Source organism: Pseudopodoces humilis, chromosome 2 (assembly GCF_049639895.1).
Source record: "Pseudopodoces humilis isolate 2021_Gansu_Grassland_sample_001 chromosome 2, ASM4963989v1, whole genome shotgun sequence".
NCBI lineage: Eukaryota > Metazoa > Chordata > Aves > Passeriformes > Paridae > Pseudopodoces > Pseudopodoces humilis.
Genome location: NC_142201.1, coordinates 112,384,272 through 112,406,549, shown reverse-complemented (window position 1 = coordinate 112,406,549; position 22,278 = coordinate 112,384,272). Strand labels below are relative to the sequence as shown.

The following is a 22,278-nucleotide window of genomic DNA, read 5'->3' as shown; positions in this document are numbered from 1 at the left end:
TTTTATGTGGAAGCAAAACACTGCTAAAATAGCAAAATCTGTAGGATTTAACTTGAAAGGTGGTTTGGATTCTGTGCTTGGCAATAACACCTTTAGACTTGTGTTTTTCCTGCCATCTTCTAGAAAATTATTCTTACCTCGAAATAAATATTTATTAATAGAAATGCTCATCCTGATTAATTTCTAAAAAGGAAATAAATGTCACCAGAGTTTCTCCACATCAGAGTATTCACACAGGCATTTTTAACTGTTGCTTTACATGCTCATGCTATTTTGAGGGAAATACTATTTTGAGTATGGGTTTGAGGTTTTTTCTTTTGGGGAGGGCTCTTTTACAGGAATGCTTCAGGATTTTTTTTTCTTTTAACTTTTTTAATGTTTAGTTACATAAAAATGGAGGGAGGAATATATTAAGGAAGAAGAGGTAAATCTATAGACTTCTTGAAGGTTTCCTCGCTGTCTTAAGAGGGATCAGGATTTAATCTCAGATAAGTGTTGTGGCTTTTGTCCTATCCCCACAGATTCTTCTCTATGTTTAAAAACAGTTATTGAATCTTCTCTTGGATCTGTATATTCTTTCTTTCTCCTTGTCATGTATCACTGAGGGAGGAAGGGAGCAGAACTTTAGAAATTGAAAAAAAATTGCATGGACATCAGTAATCTACTTTTTTTTCTTTCTGGTATTTTACAGGGTAATATCCCTAGAATGCTTTTTTCTCTGAAAAAGATGATTTAAACCTAAGTCAAACTTCTTTTGTAGCATGTGTAAGGGACACAAGGAGCTGATCATTATCCATCTGTACTGCCAACAATCTTGGTCAGTCCAGACCTGCAGTTTCACTTATTTCAGGTCATTTGCGTGGTCTGCTTTATAACTCATTTTATTTCACTTACACAGAAGTGTAAAAAATTAATATCTTTCAGCACAATTGGTCTGGTGCAGAATAAATAAAATAATACCAAAAATTGCTGCCTGTTAAATTTGGATGAATTTTTTTTCAGCTTTTTTTTGTTTTTCCCCCCCACTGAATTTCATGTATTTATTCTGGATTTGGAATTAGCAGGGTCTGAAGTTAACCTCTACTTGGGTTTTAAAGGATGATGCAGCCTCAGGCCTCCTTAAAAAATTTGTTGCAGGATTAGGGCAGTTTGATTTTGTAGTAGGAAATCTTTGGTCTTTTAATTTGATATACATCAGTGGATTTCTGGGACCAACAAACCAAGCTAAGAGAAAAATGTCTAGGCAAACTTTAGGAACTTGGAACATATTTTAACAGCTCATGGATATGAATGTTCAGCTGCTCATCAGTAATTTTGCAGAACTTAGGACGTATAATTGCTTTAACTCTTTGCTTCTCTATTTAATTATTTCCTAAACTACTACTGGTGTGCCTTGTATGTTTGGCTATTTTTCAAATTCTGGCTGTATTTCATGGACAGGTCCTGTGTAATTTGCTGTCCTAATCTTCAGACACAATCAATGTAGTAGAGCACAATAGGAAATGCTGCCTCATCTTCACTTTCACAATGATAAAGCTTTTTGACCTTCCTAGTATTTAACTTCTGTCTTTTCCCTCAGATTTTTTCAGTGTGAAAGCTTTTTTTTTTTTTTCCTGGGAGAGAATAAGGAGGGAGGGGAATCTTGGAATTAAGACCATCCCCCCATCTAAACCAGTGTACCAAATGCTAACACAAAAATGAATTAATTGCTTTAAGATAAAATTAGTCTTTGATTGCAAACATGTTTGTCATACAGTGTTTAAGTCACAGTCACATTTATTGATGGGAAGTGATGAAAGACAAGGTTAGTCAGTGCAGACTTGGTCATGAAATTGCAATTTTATTAATGGATGCAGAACCTTATTGTTTTCCAGAATATGAAAAAGAGGCAGAGTATCTGTGGCTGTGAGTGATGGATAGCTCACTAAGCTTTCATATAATTTGCTTAATTTCAGTAGGATTTGTACAGTAAAATTCAGTGTTCACAGGTATGTGAGGCTCTTAGCTTTGTACTTGGAGAACAATAATAGATTTATTGGCATTCCCTCTTTGGGAAAGGCAAAAAAATGTGTATCAAGAGTTGCATAAAAATGCCAGTAATCTGGAGAAGCATAAGCATTTTGTGACTTTTGAGCTACAAAATAACATCTCTAATCTAAATCCTTAAGTCCCAAAGGAAAATATTTTTTAAAAGGGGATTTGCCTAGTGGGAATTAAAAAAAAATAAATTTCTTTCTCTGCCACAGATTGGACCAGAAGCAAATGCTGAAGAGGGAGCTCATCATTATTCTCTCTTCTAAAAGAAGAGAAAATTGAGGGACAGCAGCCTTGATCTTATTGAGAAGAAGATTGAAGCGAAAGACAAGGTTGGTTGTTCTCGCTTCAGAAGGGTCTGAAAGCTAAATTGCAAAATCAATTTACTGTGGTTACTATAACAATTAAACTGACGTGATGAAAAGATGGAGGAGGAGGAGGATGGATCAGAGAATCCACCCCCATAAAATATCTGTGCAGGTGGCAAGTGTTGGAGCTGCCAAGGGTAGAGCTGCCACTACTGCCTTTCCTCTAAAGTGACAGGCGGCCATCTCCTCCCCTTTTCCATCTCCTCCCAAGGTCTGTGCTGCTTTCCCTGCTCAGATTTCCCTCCTGTAGTGATTTTTGGGGGTTTTAACCCCCCAGTTCTGATTTTTGGGTGTCACTTCCATTGGCAGCCATCTCCTCTCCTTTTTCCATCTCCTCTGATGGTCTGTGCTGGTTTATCCACTCAGCTTCTCCTCCCCTGGCAATTTTTGGTGTTTTAACCCCCAATCCTGTGTTCTTTGGGTGTCCTTCAAACAGGTGTCTGACTCCTCCCATTTTCCATCTCCTCCTGAGGTCCATGCTGCTTTCCCTGCTCAGACATCCCTTTTGTGGTAGTTTGTGGGGATTTTCAACCCTACTTCTGTTTTTTCGGGCGTCCCTCAAACAGGTGTCTGTCTCCTCCCCAGATCCCTGCTGCTTTCCCTGCTCAGGGGTGGTGGCTTTCACCCTCTAATCCTGTTGTTTTGGGTGTCCCTCAGACCCGAGCATTGTCCCTGTCTCAGGCTGCCATCCTGCTGGTGCTCACGCACCACAATGAGACGCCTGCTGCCCACCAGCTCCCGCGTGTGCTCTGCCATTTGTATTAATTGAACATGCTGTATGCTGCATACACCGCTGATTACCCTCATTTATTTCGGCTCCTAAAGACCCGAGGATTTCTGTTGCTTCACTCTCACTGCATTGTTTTACTCATTTGGCTCCAATTAGCCTCAGCTAATGAAAATACATTATACCGAACCTCTCGTTACCCCGTTGCAGTTTCTAATGACATAATTTGCGAGTTTTGAGCCTTCTCAAGTAGAGACATTAGGAATTGCATTACAGTTTCTTCGGTGGAGTGGAGAAATATTAATTGCAGGCATCTGGGTTCCTTCATTTAAAGAAGGCTGGTGATTTTTACTTAACTAATAAATGTTGACATAATCGGGGAGCTATCGGCACCATATGTTGGCCTTTTGTGCGATGCAGATCTTATCCCTGCCCGGCTGGGTAAGGAAATGCTTCAGTGTTAGCACCGTGTCTTAGTATATTTTTAAAGCATCACTCAGCACAGGCAGATTGCTGTGAGAGAAGAGATGAAACCTATCTTTAAAAAGCAGGTGGGCCGTTTCCCCAGCCGTCCAGGTGAGGTTATCTTTAATGATAAACAGATGCCAAAAGCTGCATATGCTACCGTGCTTGCCTGGCGTGGTATTTGCAAAGCCCCTTTTTGTTAGCAGAGCTTTGCCCTGGGGACTCTGAGGGAGAGGGTGGAAGGGAGCCAGATGGAGCAGTCAGCCGTCTGTTCGTGTGGGGTGTGCTCATCTCCTCTGCCTCCTGTCTCCTTTCGGGAACGTCGTGTGCAAACATCGGGCCCTGAGGATGCTGCTGCAAGTAATGAGATTTGAGGGTCAAACCTGAAGGAGAGGTGTGCTCCTGCCCTTCACGGAGGGATTGATGCTACCCTCCTGCCATGGAATTAATTCAGGGGGGAAAAAAAAATGTATCAAGATTAAAAATAAAAATAATTCAAGGATTCAGGGATGTGATTCATGGTGCCAAAAGGCAGCAATAATACTTCATTTTGTCTAGTCCAAGCTGGGTTTTGACAGAGCACACTTCAGCCCTGAAAGCTCTGCACATCCTCCTGTTCCTTCCTTACCTGTTGGCTGTCTTGACATGGAAGCTCCACAAAACATCCCTCTGTTTGTCTCTATTCTTCGGAAGGGTTTCTTTGGCCTGGTCTCCTCTGAATTTTTCTGAAAACCTTTCATGGCCTCGTTTCTGAGAAAAAGCGGGACATGATCTGGGGGCAGCTGGGTGGGTAAGGCTTGCTGCACCTCAGGGATGTTTTTCCGCTGTCAGTCTTCAAAACGTGTAGAGAAAGAGGTTGTTTAACGCATAAGTAGCTGCTAAAGAGGAAAGGGGAAGGTATGGGGAGGCATTATAAGCTGTGGCATGATTTGAGTGGCTGCCTGGTAGCATTCCACATAGCCCTCTTTGTCTGAGGCAGCAGTTGGCTGCCTGTCAAGGACTGGGAGGATCAATTCTTCTCCATTAATCACTCTCCCCTCAGCATCGGCACTGCCGTGGGTTCGGCCTGTGCTGCCAGCGAGAAGGATCGGGTTCCCCCAGCACGAGGTGTTCCATTTCCCCATCAATGGGGTCAGTCAGGCCTCCCCAGCCCTGTGGGGAACCTGTGTGGGGTGGTGCTGGCTGGCTGGGTCTCCTCCAGCTGAGCACGGGCTCAGAGGCCTTGTCCTTACCCCGAGGAGCTGCGGCTGGCACAGCTTCCAGGGCGACTTCTGGGAAGGACAAGTGCTCCTGCTGGAGCAGCAGCCGGGTTCATCAAGTGTCACCCTGTTGTCATGACCCTTGGTTTCAGTGGTTGGTGTTAGCCTATTGAATTTTTCACCCTGGGTTTTATGGAACAGAGCAGCCCAGTACTTTGCTCCCGAGTCCCTTTCAGTCCCTGTACCTGCTCAGAAGAGGTGAGATGGGCCGCTGCTGTATTTGTCCTTCTTTCGGTTTGGCACCAGCAAAAGGGAGAATTATTTAGGAAACCCATTATCAGATTGCATTCCTAAAGCAGCACACAAGATGTGTTGATTTGTTGGTTAATATTCTTTATTTCCTACCTGAAGGCAACACAGAAGTTAATATGTCAAGAAGACAAGCTGAGAAGAACTTATTTTATTTATGTATTTATGAAATGGTTCCCTCTCCAGTAGCTTGTCCCATTTTAGCATTAACTGCAGGTACTTCCTCCACACACATCAGCAATCCAGGCAAATGCAAGCCTATAGTAGCCCTGGAGGTAGCAAAACAATGTTTTTTAGCAAATGAGAAATAAGGGTTAGAGTTAGGATTGTTCCCTAAGCAGCCATGTGGCGTGTGTTGCCTCCCCAAAATGAACCACCAGAGAGAGAAGTCTGATATAAAAGTACACTTTTACCTCAAGAAGCTTTTAGGATGAAGAACCCTGCTCTAATTGGCAAACTTGTGTTTTCCTGAGGATGGGAGGATGGAGGGGCATTGTCCACCCCTTCTGGGCTGATGGTTTGAAGAGTAACAATGAATTTCATTGTCTTTTGTGACTGGGGTTGTCCCTGGCCACGGTGTCTCATAGCAGGGGTCTGTGTGAAGGTGGGCATGTGCTGGGGTGGGTCTCAATGCCAGCTCTGGCTTTGGAGCTGGGGCTGCTTTTTGCTTTTCTGGCTCTTCTGGGGGATTTGCAGAGCAGGGAAAGGCTGGAGCTGTGCGAGGGAGAAAAGAAGGTAGCTGAGGTGCTACCAGAGGAGATTTGGCATGTGGAGGGGGCAGGGAGCCAGAAGGACTTGTTCTCCTCTGCTGGCAGGGTGACTCTGAGTGTGCGAAGCGAGGAAAATCCACTTGAAAAATGAATTTTTAGACGAGAAGTGTCATTTAAGTAAGAAAGCAGATTGTGACTGCTCTTCTCTATTAAGATGTGACATGGAGACATACAGACACACTTTGGGGTGTCCAGAGCACTATGACCCAGTTTCTTCTTGATTCTCTTCCCTGCTCCTTTTTTTTTGTCTTAAATTTTGGGGACATAGTGCTAGAATACAAGATGAGAACAGAAATCATTGGGCAGTCTTCAGTTAAGAGGACTTTTATCCTTTAAATAAATCCACCCTGCCACAGAGTGGAAAGCTAAGTGGGGCAAGAGGAAAAGAGCCCCTGAGAGGACAGGCTTATTGATGACATAATGAATAGTCTTGTGTTAATCTTGCTGAGGCAGCGTCTCAAGACTTATGGCATTTGGCTGGAGGAAAAGACATGTATGTGCGTGTAAATTCATGTTTCTATGAAGTGCTCCAGCCATGTCTTGATGTGCTGGCTGAAATATTATGGCCAGGCTAAATCAAAGCTGGCTGCTTTAGTTTGCCTCCTCATATTCTGCCTCCACCTGTTTGTGAGGACAGCAGGAGATTGTTGTGAGGGATGTGTGATTCTCCATCAGGACAGGAGGTTGTGAACATCATTGGTGGGAACCCTGTTTGAATAAGGTGGCTGAAGAGACATTTTTAAATGTTTAACCTGAATAAAAGGCTTAGCCAGCTGTAGAAGCCATCACTGGTGTACCCTGGTACGTTTTGGTGACAGCCTGTGTGTGCACCTGGGCCAAGACCTGATCTCTGAGCAATGTCCCATGTGACAGCTGCTGATCCCGACTGCAAAGCTAAGGTTGTGTCCTCTCTGCTGTTTATTCAGGATGCTGGCAAAATCTTGCCTTTATTAATAAACCAAACCCATGCCCATTGTTACTGGAGGTACATCCAGTAATTTTGTGGAGTAGATTTGTTTATCCAAGGGTAGAATCTGGCCTGGTGCCCTTTATTTGAATGGGGATTGAGTAATGTCACCAGCAAGTTTAAGGGCAAATGTCCTGGGGTCATCTCCTTGTTTAGATGTTGCATTACACCTCCCTGTTTTTAATTGAGGTTCGCTCTGTCTGGGCCCACTTTACATTCTTCAGTATAGGAATAAAAAGTTTTGAAGAGTTTATTTTTCAGAGGTTCAGTGTAATGTTCTTGCTGGATTGATAATCTTAATGGGTTATGTTTGGAATGGTTCCAATTTCTTATTTTGGAAATTGAATTGTTTTAGTGATTAAACAAAGTAACTGAGGGCATCACCCTATTAAATAAGATATTTCATGCTTGTGATTAATTGTAATCTCAATGTAAATCGTTTTGATTTAGAGATTAATGTTGATTCTTTGCTTCAAATTTACTGTCCATTTGTTTTCTTAATTAAAATTAAAGGTGGAAGACAGATAGCAGAAGAACCTCTTCAGGATGTTGAGGTTCACTTTGTTAAATAGAACATTTTTCATTAGGAGGCTCAGAAGTAATAGGCTTGGTATAACTATATTAACCCTCAGACAATAGTGGATAGATTGTATAGGTTTTCTATTGCTGGCTAAGCTTGTCATGCTTTAGATCACTTAAAAAATATTGGTAGCTGATCTTCTGGCTTGAATGCAGTCTCTTTCAAAATTAAAAGGTAGTCTTTGAAAAATAGCTTCCTGCTTTTTAGAGAGGAAATTTCTCCACCACGCTACTTGAAGAGAGTGTATTTAAAAGTATATCATGTTCCCAAGTCAAAATAACAGTGTGTGGGGGTAGAGGGAAATTCTCCTGTTCCCCATCACACAAAGCATCTATACCTGGTCCAAATGGATCCAGCATCATATCAACTTTTATAAATGGTTATCTTTTCACTGCTCAGCTGTAAAACTAAATCCAGTGGAGTGTGTTAATGCACTGTGTTATGTCTGGATATGAAAGCCAGGAACAGTACAAGGGCAGTATTGACACAGCACTTGTGCTTCCAATATATGCTGAGCAAAATGTGCATGAAATACTTTATAATTCATAGGGAAACCAGAGAAAGGGTTTGTGTTCATGCAGTAGAAAGGTAACAACATTAAAAGCTTTTTCGTGCAAGGATGTTGGCTTTTGGGGACAATGAATATCACTGATAAAGCTCCAAAGCTGCTTTGAATTAATGGAGTCTGTTATGATACAACATGATGATCTTAATTCATCTCAAAAAGTATGCAAATTATTGCCACTGCAAAGCAGTATTGAAAATCTTTGGAGATCAAAATATGACAGCAAATTCCCCCACGTCACCAGTCTGGTGCCTGATTTTGGTTTATAGCAGCAGCATCTCATGCTTGATTTCTAGGAGATCTTAAGATTGATCAAACTACAAAGGCAGAGGAAACTTGAAAAAAAGTAGTGCACCAGAGAGCCATCAAGTACACTGAAGTAATTTGTGATGGATGTCTGACTGACCTGATCCTTGGCTGCTGCTTGGTTTTCTGTGCCATTCCTTCCCAAGGCGTGTTTTTATGGTTTTTGATGCAAATGGAAGCTTCTCTGCCCTTTCATATGGAGACACCTGCCCTATTGCAAGGTAGAAATCATCTGGCCCATGTCTACAGCTTCTTTCCTTGAGCTGAAGTCCTCTCCTTGCATAACTACTTCTGATCAGATGATACTAAGCCATTTTCAGTTGTAAGCTTTTGGAGCTGGGGTTTATGTTATACAGCTCTAATGAAGTAGATTTTTTTCCCCCCCACAAAATGGAAAATTCATTCTATTTGAAGACTATAGCTACCATTTCAATAACAACCATTTAAAATGTAACATTTATTAAACTGTGAATGGTTCAGAACTTGGTTCAGGTGCGTTCCTGGCGTTGTTCATGCAGTGAGCACTATTAAGCATTTTGAAAACAAACTCAATCTAGTATTTCCTAGTGTGCTTCTATGAAAACTGATTTAAGCCAGTGCTACTGGGATATTACTGGGAAATACTCCATCAGTTTAATTTTCCAAAGAGTGAGTTTGTTTAAAATTTAAGGAGCATTTTCAGAAATCCTCCTATAATGTTTGTAGTATCAACACAACACATCAGTGAGATACAAGATGAAAAGCAGCTTCTGCTGTCTCAAAATGTGCTTTCTCACATGTCCTGTAGGACCAGCTTGTTTTCAAGATCTGTTACTGGTTGTACTGTAGCTCCCAGCATGGTTTAAAACTCCCTTCTTTTCCAGATGTGCCCATTCTGTGTTTGAAGCAAGCAGGGTTTGGGCTTTGTGTCCTTGTCAGTTGTGCAAACACAGCTGGATTGGAGAGGACAGTTCAATGTTCCCGCTCTTTGGTTTCCCAGAGAAGTCAAAGATAATGATAGGGGAATGCTGCCTTAATTTAGGTTTTATTGGAGCCAACCTACCACTTTGTAACCACTACAGACAGAGCTGTGCTCTCCCACTGATCCCAGCAGTGTGCAATCCCCTAATTATCCCCTATCAATGGACAACTTCCCATGGAGATCAAGGAGGCACTGAAGAACTGCAGAGGAGTACCTATTTATCCTTTCAAAGACCTTCTAAGAGAGGAAAAGGAAGCTCTGGGCTGCTCTCCCATTAGTTGCCCCAGGAGGGTGGGGATACTTCCCCTTTTGGTGAACTCCTTAGCACAAGGGAGTAAATGCATCATCTTCTCTTTAGGAACAAGGTCTTGCTTTCATTTGTTTCCTCCTGTTATATGTGAACCAATTTGTTCCTGATGCATTTTGTCTCTTTCTAGTTAGCTTTGTGTCTTGTCTTTAATGCACTGTGATTAATGTTGGTTCTTTTGTATTCCTCAGCCATGTAAACTTGTTTTTGACATATGATTTATGTTTCTTTCTGTTTTCAAGTGCCTCTTTCTGGCACAGTCGTGATGGTCTTGCTATGCATTCTGTTCCTCTCTATCAGAAGAAAAGCTGTTTTGCTTAAAATAATTATGTATGTATATACACATGCTTTTTTTTTTTTGGTCTGCTTTAATCCACAGTGTTATTTATTACTCCCATATGTCAAATTCTCAATTGCTTCTCTTCTATTCTTCTGTTAGACAAGACTGGAACAGAAATAACCCTCCTCTAGTAAATTCTCTGAATTTATTTTTTTCGTAGCTCAAAGTGCTTAGGGAAGTTTATCCAGAGATTATTCCATTGAATTCCAAGTGGTCAGTGTGGCTTTGTGCTGCTTTATCAACATATCTAGGTGAAATTCTGGGCGCTGTGCTTGAGTGGATTCTTTTCATGGTGATAGTAAATAGTGACATCACCCTCGGGGTTTTATTTTCCCTTTTTTTATTTGGTCTTTTTTCCTCATTTCACATTGAATTACACTTGGAATTTAAGGTAATAAATTTTGTACTCTTCCTACAGAGTGAGTGATGCTCAGCTGTAGAGCTTGCCAGGAAAATCTCTTTTAGTGCTGGTTCAAGTATTAGAGCTCCCATTTGTTCCTCCCTCTCTCCCCTGCTCCTAGGGTTGCTGTAGAGACATCCAAGTGAGTTTCCCTGAGTGTCAGGCTGCTGCTCCTTCTGATAGACTCTATTGCAGCTCCTTATCACTTCCCCAGATTTCAGCCCCCTGGGCCAGATCGTTGCCTTTGGAACACTCGAATTTTGTTATCCTCTGCTCTCCAATCTGCCTCCAGATCTCTCCCACTTGATAGGCAAGCTGATACTTTCCCCCCTGCTCCTCTTATCTCTGCGCAGAGATTCACTTTTTCCTGGGATAGCATCCCCTAGTTGGAGGAGCCAGAGATGCCTTGCTGGTGCCATCTGCACAGCTACACAGAGGCATCTGTCTCTGTCACTGCCAGCCCACGGGCTTGGTGCCTGGGCTCCAGCCTGGCCCCCACCCAGCCCCATCAGTCACAGGTGAGTGGGAGCCTGGTGCCCTCCAGCTCCTCTGCAAAATCAGGGACTTGCTCTGAAAGAAATGGGGCAGGGGAGAGGAAAAACATCAAACAAAATGATGGCTTCTGTTCTGTATCAAAATTTGGAAATGGAGGTGGTTTTATATTAGCACAATGGAATTAGGAGGGACTTATCAATCAGAGAGTTAAATCGTAAAGGAAATGAAACTCTTTTAAGCTGCCTTGCTATGGAGTGCATAATCACTGCAGGGATAATGCTTGCTCTGAAACCTTTCCTGATGCTGCTTTCCTTGTATGGGGAGGAGATCACCTAGAATAGGAAAGCAGGTTTTTTAATCAATTAAGCACAGTATATTTACTTTCTATATATGCATATATATTTTATTCCTTATGTCACTGCTTATTAAACTGAAATCCATCATCATAGCTTTTCAATGACTTATAATTTAACCTTTTGCTCTACATAAATATTCAGTTCTCCTTATAGCAATCAGAAGAAAGCCCGGTGAACTTAATAATGCAGGATTTAATACAAAATATGTGCAGGAGATAATTGGTGAAATGACCTTTCATTTGTGGCAGTAACTTCATACTCCTGATTCAGAATTATTCCCCTGCCTTCTACCTCTTCAGGCTTGTTGTTTTGAATAATGACATCTCTCAATTGGCAGGTAGCAGATCTGAAGGAAGGGATTTTCAAGAGGTGAGTTATACCCCATGGACACGCTTCTGCCTAGGGTGGTAAATTCTGAGAGCCTGTCAGTAAATGAACCTGGGATGCTGTGAGCATTCTTGGAATTACCCAGGCTGGCATTTCGCACTGAGAATGTCTCAGGACACTGTCTAAACATTTTTTAGCTTTTAAATGTTTGTAATGAGAGGACCTGAAGGTGCTCATGGTGTTTCAAGGGTTGCCAAGTGCTGCTCTAAATCCAGGTTTTTCAGGGCTGTCTGTGAAGTAACCATGACAAGGAATTAAATCCTCAGCGTGGAGCCTCTTGCAGGGGCATGATCTGTGGATCAGGGGACAGGCAATGACTGTGTGAGCTGGGAGATGTGAAGCACATCTGGAGGTGGCTTCCAGTAACCAAAACTTGGGGCTTTAGGCTGTCATGGGAGTCCTCCTTCACAGCTGCTGTCTTTTGCCAGCTGCTTTGTGACATAATTGTGGTTGTGTGACAGGAAGTGAACATTTCTCTCTATTTCTGTCAGTGTGGAGGGGGCACAGATGTCTAGGGGTCAACATCAGAGGGCAAGGGTTTCTTTCTTGTTTCATCAAAGGAGAAAGAACCCCCTCACCTCCTTGGTGTGCTTGGCACCATCAGCTGGAGTCACTGTGGTGAGAAATGGCAGCTCACGAGGCAATTTAATGTTGCAATGCTGGATGAGAAGCGTGCGTGCCTAAGGAAAGGCTGTTCTCCCTACCCCTGGTTTTGTAGGGAGAGAACTCCTGTCATTATTTCTCAAGAGCCAACTGTGTCCATGGACAGCACTCCCTGCAGCCCATCCTGCTGTTGGAGGGCATGGATGATGTTTAAAACCAGAATATTTTCAGTTAGAAGGGATTTACAAGGTTTGCATCCAGCTGCACCATATTCCAGTTCCCCAGCACTTGGACACTGCACCTCAAAGAGTTTGTTTCGTTGTTCATTGTTACCTGAATACATCTGATTGGAAAACATATTTATGAATGGCTGAAGGAAGTTGGATTTTATAAACATTCCAGAGACATAAGTCTGATTACCAAATGCTATCAGAATCCAGATAACAATTACTTGTAATTAGACAAGAAATGTGATTGAGCTAATAGAAGATATTTACCCCGGATTGTCCAGTTGGCTTCTATGATAATGCAAGTTTTTTTTTGTTAAGATGAAAAGTAAAAATGTGTGTGTTTTCAGTACATTAATTTTAGTGCCACTGTTTCAGCATTAGCCTATTTTTTCCTTACCTTTCTCTTCCCATATATGTAGAAATAAATTACTTGCTGAAGGGGCAATTTAAAATTCACTTCAGAAGGAGGAGACCAGAAAGCTCCCTTAAAATAGTTCTCTTTATTTTGCATCTTGATTGCTCCTGAACACTGTAAATGCCCATTTCCCTATCACAAACAGCCAAGAATTGAGGCCAAGTGCCAGCAACAGTGGATGGTGCTACAGAAACTTCCATCCTCTGTCTGCCCAGCCCCAGAGGAGCATTATGTGAGGAAAGGCATCTTAACTTACACTATTTAAAGTACTTTGGAGCTGACAATTGTTTGCTTTTCCTTGTGAGGCATTGCTCATTGAGGGAAACCATCCATTTCCATGCAAATATTTGGTGGAAGGGTTTCTCCTTGATTTGGTCTAACATGTATGAAATTATGGGAACTGACAGAAGCAATATCTCAATTTTCTGCTGCTTGGCAGCTCTGAGCACCCTTGCTGCAGGAGCAGCCACTGACCAGGCTAAAAATGCTATGTACCCTAGAAAAATGTTCGAAGCCGTGCATCACTTTGTTAAAAACTGACCTTCAGAGCATTGTTTTTAAAACATGTTGTGTGTCCTATGTAGAAAAATGGTATGTGTCTTCTGTCTCCACGGAAAAGAAATGGGGGAGGTCCTATAGCACAACAGTTGAATGATTTCTGTATCACTTACTTTATTTTAATAAATTGTATCTGTCCAGCTTGAGATCTATTTTACTTTTCACAGTGTTTGGGATCTTTAAAGCTGTATTCCACATAATTTTTCCAGTGATAAATTTTTGTCATTAGGAGCCCAAACAGATTTGGAAGTGTGTGACGAACATGAAACTGGCCATGTGGTCTTGGAATATGTATTTTGTATGCCATTTACCCTTGACTTCTGAGCAGAGAGGCTAGAGGTATTTGCTTGTGGGTAATTAATTTTCCAGGAGAGTGTTAGCAGATTATTGCTATGCTTCAAAACAAATGAAGTTTCCATAATGTGTATAATTCCCATAAAATATGTATCACCTACCCATAGATTAACAGCAGGGGAGAAATAAATGGGAAAAAAACCTCACCACAAAGATTTTTATGGAAAGTTGCCCAGAGGAAAAGGAGCTGAGTGTGCTGGTGGCCAAGAAGGACAAGGGCACCAGGCCTGGATCAGGAATAGTGTGGCCAACAAGACCAGGGCAGTGATTGTCACCTGTGTTGAGCACTGATGAAGCCACACCTCGAGTCCTGTGTCCATTTCTGGGCCTCTCACAGCAAAACAGACACTGAGGGGCTGGAGTGTGTCCGGGGAAGGATCTTGGAGGTCTCTTCCAACCTAAATTATCCTGTGATTCATTTTTTGAGGTGAACTGTTTGATGAGAGACAAATGTTTGTGGAGGCAGGGAAGGGTGAAAGCCCACTGCTGATAATGGTTTAGGAGGGACTTTATTCAAACAACATTTATTGTGTGTTTCAGAGAGCTATTGGTACCATAATGGACATGCAGGGGAAGGACCCTGGATTATTTGACAGAGAACAATGGAGAACTAAGTGGCTCAGGTGAGCAGGAAGGATTCATGCCTCATGACTGGTGGCTGCCTCATAACCTATTTTTGCAGTTGTATTTCCTGTTTTGTGCTCTCCCTTGTGCTGTGTCCCCTCAGGAAAGCACTTTGCAGGAATGTGAAAACTTTGGCCACTTTTGTCCAGGATTGAATGAGATTGGTGAATGTTGAACGATGCCAAAGAGCAGTTGGTTTGTGGCACTGCACCAGGGACTTCAGCAGCACCTCCCTCTGCTGATAGAACAGGGACCTAATCTGGCTGGGGGCAAGAGGAAAGCTATTTTAAAGCTACTTCTATGCACATTTGTTCTGTTGAAATGATATCGTACCAAATTGTTCCCTCCCCCCTCCACATCCCCAAAGTGCCATTTACAAAAGGGAAGAATATTTTGCTATAATATTTGTAGTTGTTCTTGGCATTTCTTTGCTAGTAAGATGTGTGGCTGGAAAGTTTAAGGTTACTGCTATAAAAATGTCATCCTTTATTAAAAAAAAAATAAAAAAGCGATACATGGCTATATGATAATGAAGCACTTTGATTAAAAGCATCCAGCAGCCCATGATGTATGGGAGCTAGCTGGAAGACTGTTGGAGTGTAATTAATTATTAGCTGTTCTTTATGAGGTCTGGTTGCTCTTCGCAGGATTGATTTTGAATGGTGACAGAGAAGCAGGCTCTTGGAGTGCTGCACAGTGAGTGTCTGGGTGCTGGCAGGAGCAGGTGGTGTGTGATGGGTGATGGAGTGCAGAGCCTTTCACCTGCAGCCACTTGCTCAGGCTGCAGGCAGACAAGCTGTTGAGGCCATGGAGTAGCTGCTGATGGACTGGTTGGGAGACAGCACAGCTCTTGTGTAGTGGGTGTGGAGCTGTGTCTTAAAAATTGTGGTGGAGCACAGTGAGACTCTGACCCTGAGCTTCGCCTCAAGGGCTGGACACTGCCACAAGGTTTTTGTGCTGTTCTGCATGCCACCTCCTGTGCTCTGGGGTTTAATCGAGGAGTTAGCATAATTTATCCCCTTTTGTGACAGCTATATATGCTTTAAATTGGGCTTTCCAGAAGGGAATAGTGCTAATTCACTGGGAGAGACTTGTTGGAGGCTGATCATCTGAGAACTTGTTAGTACTGCAAAGGATTTTTGTAATCATTCATTCAATAATTTGAGTTAATGAAATTAAAGTGAAATAAAAAAGATGCTTCCCCTTATTCTCCCCTCTACAATGTAAAAATCTTTCTGTTTCTTGTTAATGTTGCTCTCGGTGAAGAGTAAAGCATTTTAGGCTCTCACTACATCTGGAAGCATCAAAAACAATTTAATACAATTCCTGTGTAGATGAAACCCTCACAAGAAGTTAAAGATTTGTCTTACTGTGGTTTTTGGGCTAATTTGGCTGCCTGGACTCTTGGTGGAAACAGCCTGAGATATTTCCAAGATCCTGTTTCAAGTGAGGATGAGAAACTTTGCTGTTTTCTATTACTACAATATGAATTAATTGAAAGTTGTCAAATGATTTTTCAGGTGTACTGAATGGAACTTGAAAAAAAAATCTGATGCTAGAAATGTACATACCCTGCTGCTGAATTTCAGCAAAAGCAAAAAAAATAAAAACCCTTAAAGCAACAAAACAACCCCAACACTAAAAGCATTTAGTGATAATTTTGAAAAGCAAACAGAAAACCTTGATGAATTGGAGCGGGTCCTGGGAAGCGTGAGACAATCCCTGTTGACCGTAGGGTTATCCCATGAAGAAAGAGGTTAGATTTGGAAATGCTGAAACTCTGTCCCAGCACTTTGTACCCTTACTCTAGGGTAAAACTTTGGTAAAAATTTTACTTTTTACTAAAAGCTGCTTTTATGTTATGCTCTGGTCTACATCAAAATAAAAGAGTAGAGCAATTAGGCTTAAGCATTGTCGTGTTGCTTTTGGATGAGAAGCTTTGTATTAGAACAATTTCCTTGAAAGGGTCCTGTTTGCTGGAGCAATCAAGAAAATCATGGGTGGTATTTACCCAGCCAGTCCTTTGCACAACAAATAATGGAGAGCAGTGGATGGCAGTCAGGGGTGGGATTCTTTTTCCCTTTTTCTGGAAATATCTATTTGGGGGCAGCTGCAAGGAAAAGAGTCTGGGGAGGAGCAAGGCAAGCGTGGCTGGGGATATTTTTTATTAAATCCGTGAAGGAATGAAAGGCCAAGCACCAACTGCCTGCAAGGCTCCAGTGTGCACTGATGATGTGAGAGTGAGGGGAAGTTTTCAGGGCTATGTTAAACAGCCCAGGGCTGCAGCTCTGCGTGTGGCTTTCCTGGATGTGGTCAGGAGTTCCCAGTCCTCCAGCTGAAACCTGGAAGCACTTGGGCTGCAGATCTCCAGCAGTGGTTCCTGTAGGCCCAGCCTTGGGGAGGGATGATGCTGGGAGGTGAGGATTTCTTTCCCTCCCTCTGGAGGGGAAGGGGATTTGTGCTTGGAGGGGGGTCCTTTCCTTACTGTTCTTTTGGGAGATAAACAGGATCCAGCTATGGTCATACTCAATGTCTTTTCTTCCTGAAATGTCTTCCTTTTTTAGTGCAGTCCCATTGCCACTTAGTCTGTAGCTTATTTCATATGTGAAATTAATAGTTTATAAATTACATTTGTGGTTAACTTTTGCTTATACGTCATAAAGGGAAATATTCTATAATTATTATGGTCCCCTAGTAAATGCACTGTTATTACCTAGTTATTTTGGCCATATGGATTACACCATATTTAAGGTCCCAGTTCAATAAAAGTACATCTGGTTCCTGTCCTGCAAAAACCTATTAAAGATTGAGGAAACCATGCAAATAGATTTATATGGTCTTTTGTTGCATTTTACAGTGTTTAATTGGACTTTCTACTGAGAGCAACCATGACAAACTTGAAATTCTGGGAGTAGCTACTCTAAGCAATATTCCTGTAGTTACTACAGAGTTAATATCTGCTGTTCTCCTGCTAGGACATGTTTTAAGGGTCTCACTTGTTAGTCTCCTCCACTTCCTTTGGGATAATATCCCACAGCCTCATAGATCTCCATGTCAGGAAGTCTTTGACCACAATTTATGTAACTGCATATGTTTCATATGGATTTCTCCTTGGCCTATGCAAAATATGACACAGGGCTTCAGCAGGGATTAAAAAAAAAAGAAAAATATTTGAACATGAATGGTGATAGGAACACTCTCTATGAAGTCTATAAAGCTGGTTCATTAAACAAAGCTGAAAATGGGCTGAAGGGATGTTTTTGAGGGAAGGATTCCACAGCTGGAATTAGCAGTGTTTCAGCTCATGGAAACAAGTTTACCAGGAGAAAAATAATAGCTGAAATATCTGTGCTTCCTCTCCACTGGCAAGGCTCCTAGCCAAGCAGAGTCTGTAGTGCTACCACAGTTTTCTGATGTTCTTATGCTTCAGACAACCATCACTTACAGATTTCAGATTTTTTCCCCCCTATTTTAATTTACATATTCCCTCACCTTCAGAACTTCTAAGATTCTTAGTGTGTCTAAATTTGTTGTGCATATTTACAGCAAATTTAAGACTCGCTCCTGGTTCAGGTCAGGATATTGAGTGCTTGTCCCCTACCAGAAGTGTTTAGGCTCAGGTGAACTCCTTATAATGTCTGTGAAATTGTGTGTGGTCTTTTGTCAGCTGTGAAACCCAGACCCAACACTCCTGTGTTACAGATGGGAGAGGTGGCTGATCTTCCTTGGGCTTTAATCTGCTGCTGGAAGTTTGTTTGAAAAATTACTGCAACTTTTTGCCTTGGTTCTTTTCTTCCCCTCCTTCCTCCCGAGTAAATCTTTAATGAGGATCTGAGTAATTTAGTGTATCTCTGTTTCTGAAGTGAGAGGGCAAAAGTTTTGCTTTCCTTATTAAGATATTTGTCTAAGATGGTTCTGGATCATTTTCATCTTGGCATGATGATGACTTTTTTTAGCTTTAGGCTCGTGCTCTCAGCTGGTATTAAAGCATGAAGTGATAAACTCCTTTTATCTGAAAAGATGTTGGAGACTTAATCACAAAATGTACCCAGATAACATTAATTTCTGCTAACTCGTTTTAAGGAGTGAAAATTGAAACTTTTTATGACATTCTTCCTCTTTCTGTAAGGAAAAAATAACTTTGGAGGAAACTTTTTCTGGTAATCCATGCAGGAATTAAAATGACAGTGCATGAAGGATACCTGGCATACCAGAGCTGAGTTCCTGTGCATTCAGCTTACTTAAAATGTGGGCAAAATAGGATTAATGTCCTTAGGATTCCCTGGATCTCTCTTTGGGACCGTGCATTTCCTTGGGGCTGCCTCCCAGGGGCATGGGCTATGCTGTACACTCAGGGGGATAAAAACCCTTCTCTTTTTTCCTCCAAAAACAAAACTTGAGACCAGGTATATCCAGGTATATCCAACCTATATCCAGTGTTGCTGCTGTCTACAGAGGGCAGTGATGCAGTTTTACCCTGAAAACACATTTATCTTATTATTAATTCTTTTTTTGAGGATGGGGAAGTGAACAGAGACCAACTTTGCTGTGTGAGGGCACATTCCACTCACAGCTACAGGGTGCTGTGAGTGGGAAAGGGGCAAGAGAGGAGCTGCAGTCAGAAACTCAAAGTGTGAAGGAAAGTTTTCTTCCTAGAATGAGAGACAGAGGAGAGGGCTCCAGCAGCAGGTTGCCCCAAATCCAGGTTTGAGTGAAGGGCTGTGAGAAGGGAAAGGAGCAGGAGAAGGAGCTCCCAGCTGGGATGATGCCAGTAGGAGCAGCTGCTTGCCCCACTCGTGCTCCAGCATTTGTTAAGGGCAGATCCCTGCCAGGGAAGGGGAAGCATCCAACATCTGCCACGTTCCTGGTTTCAGTGCCTGCCACAAGCTGCCTTTCATGGGAACACAGCAATGCTCCCCTCCCCTCTGTGTGGTGTGGTGGCAGGGATGATGGGAAATGACAATACTGAACCAAAAAAACCCCATCCAAACATGTTATTTGGCTAAAATATAAATAAAGGTCTTGAAAAACCAATGTCCTGTTTCCTGCCCTCTGGCTCCCCAGATATGTCTAGAATGAAATGTTTGAGTTTGAATGGTTTTGCAAATCAAACCCTTTATTTGGATGAAAGAAGTAGGTAATACAAATAAGTAGAATAAAATTCCCCATTAAAATGAGCATGTAAAATTTTTCTTTGTGGCAGAGTTCCCATTGTCTTTACATTCAAAACAACAACTTTGAAGCTTCCAACTTCAGCTGAAGTCTGTTGAGCTCCTTAGGTCACCTTCTGTTTCATGCACAAGAAATAAAATGTAATACCAGAATTTTATTTTTTTAAAGAAGTTTCTTTTTTACTTTGTGTGAAATGTACAGGTATGCTTGACAGACTGAAACAAAAAAAAATGATCCTCAGGAAGGTGATATGTTCAGGGTCAGAACATCTGTCTTTCATGTAAATTGGACCATCTTCTGGCATTTTCTCATGCGCTGTGTTTGCACAATTTTGTTTATTGTTGTCAGATGAGCTGTCTTTGTGAAAGGGACATGATCTATTAACTATTTACATGCACACATCTGTCTGGTATGGAAATCTAGTGGCACAGGAAAACTCATAGCCTGTAAGGGTGCAGGTTCAGCGGAGTGCTGCTCCTGTGATCTACACAAGCATTTCTTCAGCAGCTCTCACAAGCAATGTTTGTTCAGCTTCACACACACATCCTCCTTTGCTGTAGCTGTGGTTTTCACTCTTTTCAGGAGAGTGTTTATGCTAAGATGCTAAAAAAAATGAAGTAGAATAAAATTTAAAAATTAACGAGATCCTGAGCAGATGTAAGAAAGCAGAAGTCTGGTGCAGCAATTCTGGGTTTGGAGTCCAGGAGCTACAAGAGACTCCTGAATTTCTGTTTATCCTCTGAATAGCTTTCTAACACTGTTCCAGAATATGTTTTTCAGATTTTTCCCTGGAGCAACACAACCAAGAGAAACCAAAAAGAAAAGGAATTGCATTTTCAATTGAGTGCTGAATTTCAGGTAGATCTGCCTGGTGCTTCATAACAATGGGGTTTGACAACAGTGTGGAGGCTGAACTACAAAACATGAAAAATGTTAGATTTTTTTTTTAAGTACTCTGCAGATAATTAAGGTAAATGCAGCTTGAGCTGCATGCAGCAAGTGTGTGGGGTGTTTTTTTTCTTTTCCACTGTTCCTACCTAGATGGTCTCTCAGCTTTGGAAGCTTTCCCTGAATTGAAATTTGGCACAGATATCTTCATCCAAAGCAAATTTGGAACAGATATGGTTGTAAAACCTGCTCGTGTTTTCAAGCAGATGTTCTAATACAGTGTGATTTACTTACCTGGTCGGTACATGAACAGAAATGTCACATTTTAGATGTGTATATTTCCTGAAGTTCACATCTGGTGATGCTTTCATGCTGGGTGATTGTATGGAGTCCTTAAAATGAGAGCTCATATTGGTGAAGATGTGCTGGTTGTGCCTGGTGAGGGTTGCTCTTTACAGCTAATGTCAGGGATGTTTATGGGATGGGATTTGAATCCTTGGGATTAACCAGTGTGGGTGAATCATATTTTGACTGCACTCACACCTAGGTTGATGAGTTAGACTATTCTGGCTGGCACATGTAGCAAAAACCCAGTTGTTATATTTGTAGCACTTGGCTCAAAAACTTTTTTTTGTTTTTGATTTGAAAAGTTACAGGGCTGTACAAACGTTCAGTTTTTTAACTGGGGAAAAATCGGGGGTGAAAAAAAGATCTGTTTCCATTAGGCTTTTTCACCATCCCATGCCATTTCTGGTTAATGGTTGTTTATTTTATAATGGTTTGGGTTGGAAGGGAGCTTAGAGAACATCTCATTCCAACCAAAGTCCCATGATCTGCCTGGAAGAATCAAATCCTGTGCTAGATATAGGATGCTTCCATAGGTTTGGAGCAGCCTGAACAGCCCTTCCTACCCCCAGTCCTGGAATTGCCAGCCCTAATTTCTTGTCCTTGCCTCTACCAGTAAATAAAACACTGCCACCAAGAAATGCTGCCTTCTTAATCTCCAGTCTTCCCTTGTTTGTTGGTAGCTTGAAAGCAAAACTCAGATAACAATATATTGATTTCTGTGTCAGGCTATCATTCATTGTGTTTCCTATTAAAAAGCCGAATATACAATATCTAATTATGTGATATGTTTTGGAAGGAAGATTAAAAATACTTTAAAAAATCAATTGAATTTAAGTCTGTATATTTTTGAAATGTGGATTGAATGCAGCTGTCTCTGGCTGTGCTTTTTTGGCTTGCTATCACCCTTTAGAATGTCGCTGTTTTAAAGCTGAATAAATATCTAGCAACCAAGAGATAATAAAAATGTTATTTAGTATTCTGTTCCCAGGGGCTTAAGAAAGGTTACAAACCCTGATATCTGGTTAGTGGTCCTAAGGGCTTTCCAGCAAGTTATTTAACTAGTCATTTATTAATTTAATTTATAGTAGTTAATGAGAGCTAAAATGCAGGCACAGGAATCAGGATCCCAGAAAAACATACATAAATTATGGATGAGTTTTAAGAACATGATGTATCAAGTGATCATCCTGGTAAACCACCAGGAGTTTGGTGTCTGTACCACAGATATTTGTGGTAATCCAGTTCTGCCTTCTAGGACAGAGTTTTCTTTTAGTCTTCATTGCTGCTCTGCCAGTTCCCACTCATCTCCAAGACAGGGAAAGATTTCAAAGCTAGCATTAAGAGGAACATATGAAGTGCACTTAAAAATGCAGTGGGTGTTTGCAAATGGGTGGGGTAATTCTGTATGGCAATCTTACTGTCTGGTATAGAACTGCAGGCACCTCTATGTGGTGTCTGGAAAATTTAAAAAATAAAAACCCAAAAAACTACAAAAAAGAAAAACTTTGTTATATTCTATTCACCTAGATCAAAGCTAGTTCACAAATTCT

General features: G+C 41.5%; 1 long non-coding RNA gene across 1 annotated transcript in view; it reads left to right on the top strand.

Annotated features, from left to right (window-relative positions):
* Positions 1–22,278, top strand: part of LOC148184961 (uncharacterized) — a 95,193-nt gene that overhangs the window by 2,652 nt on the left and 70,263 nt on the right. Inside the window, exon 2 of the long non-coding RNA XR_015772056.1 lies at positions 2,247–2,366. This is a non-coding gene — a long non-coding RNA (uncharacterized LOC148184961). The remainder of the gene's footprint in view (positions 1–2,246; positions 2,367–22,278) is intronic.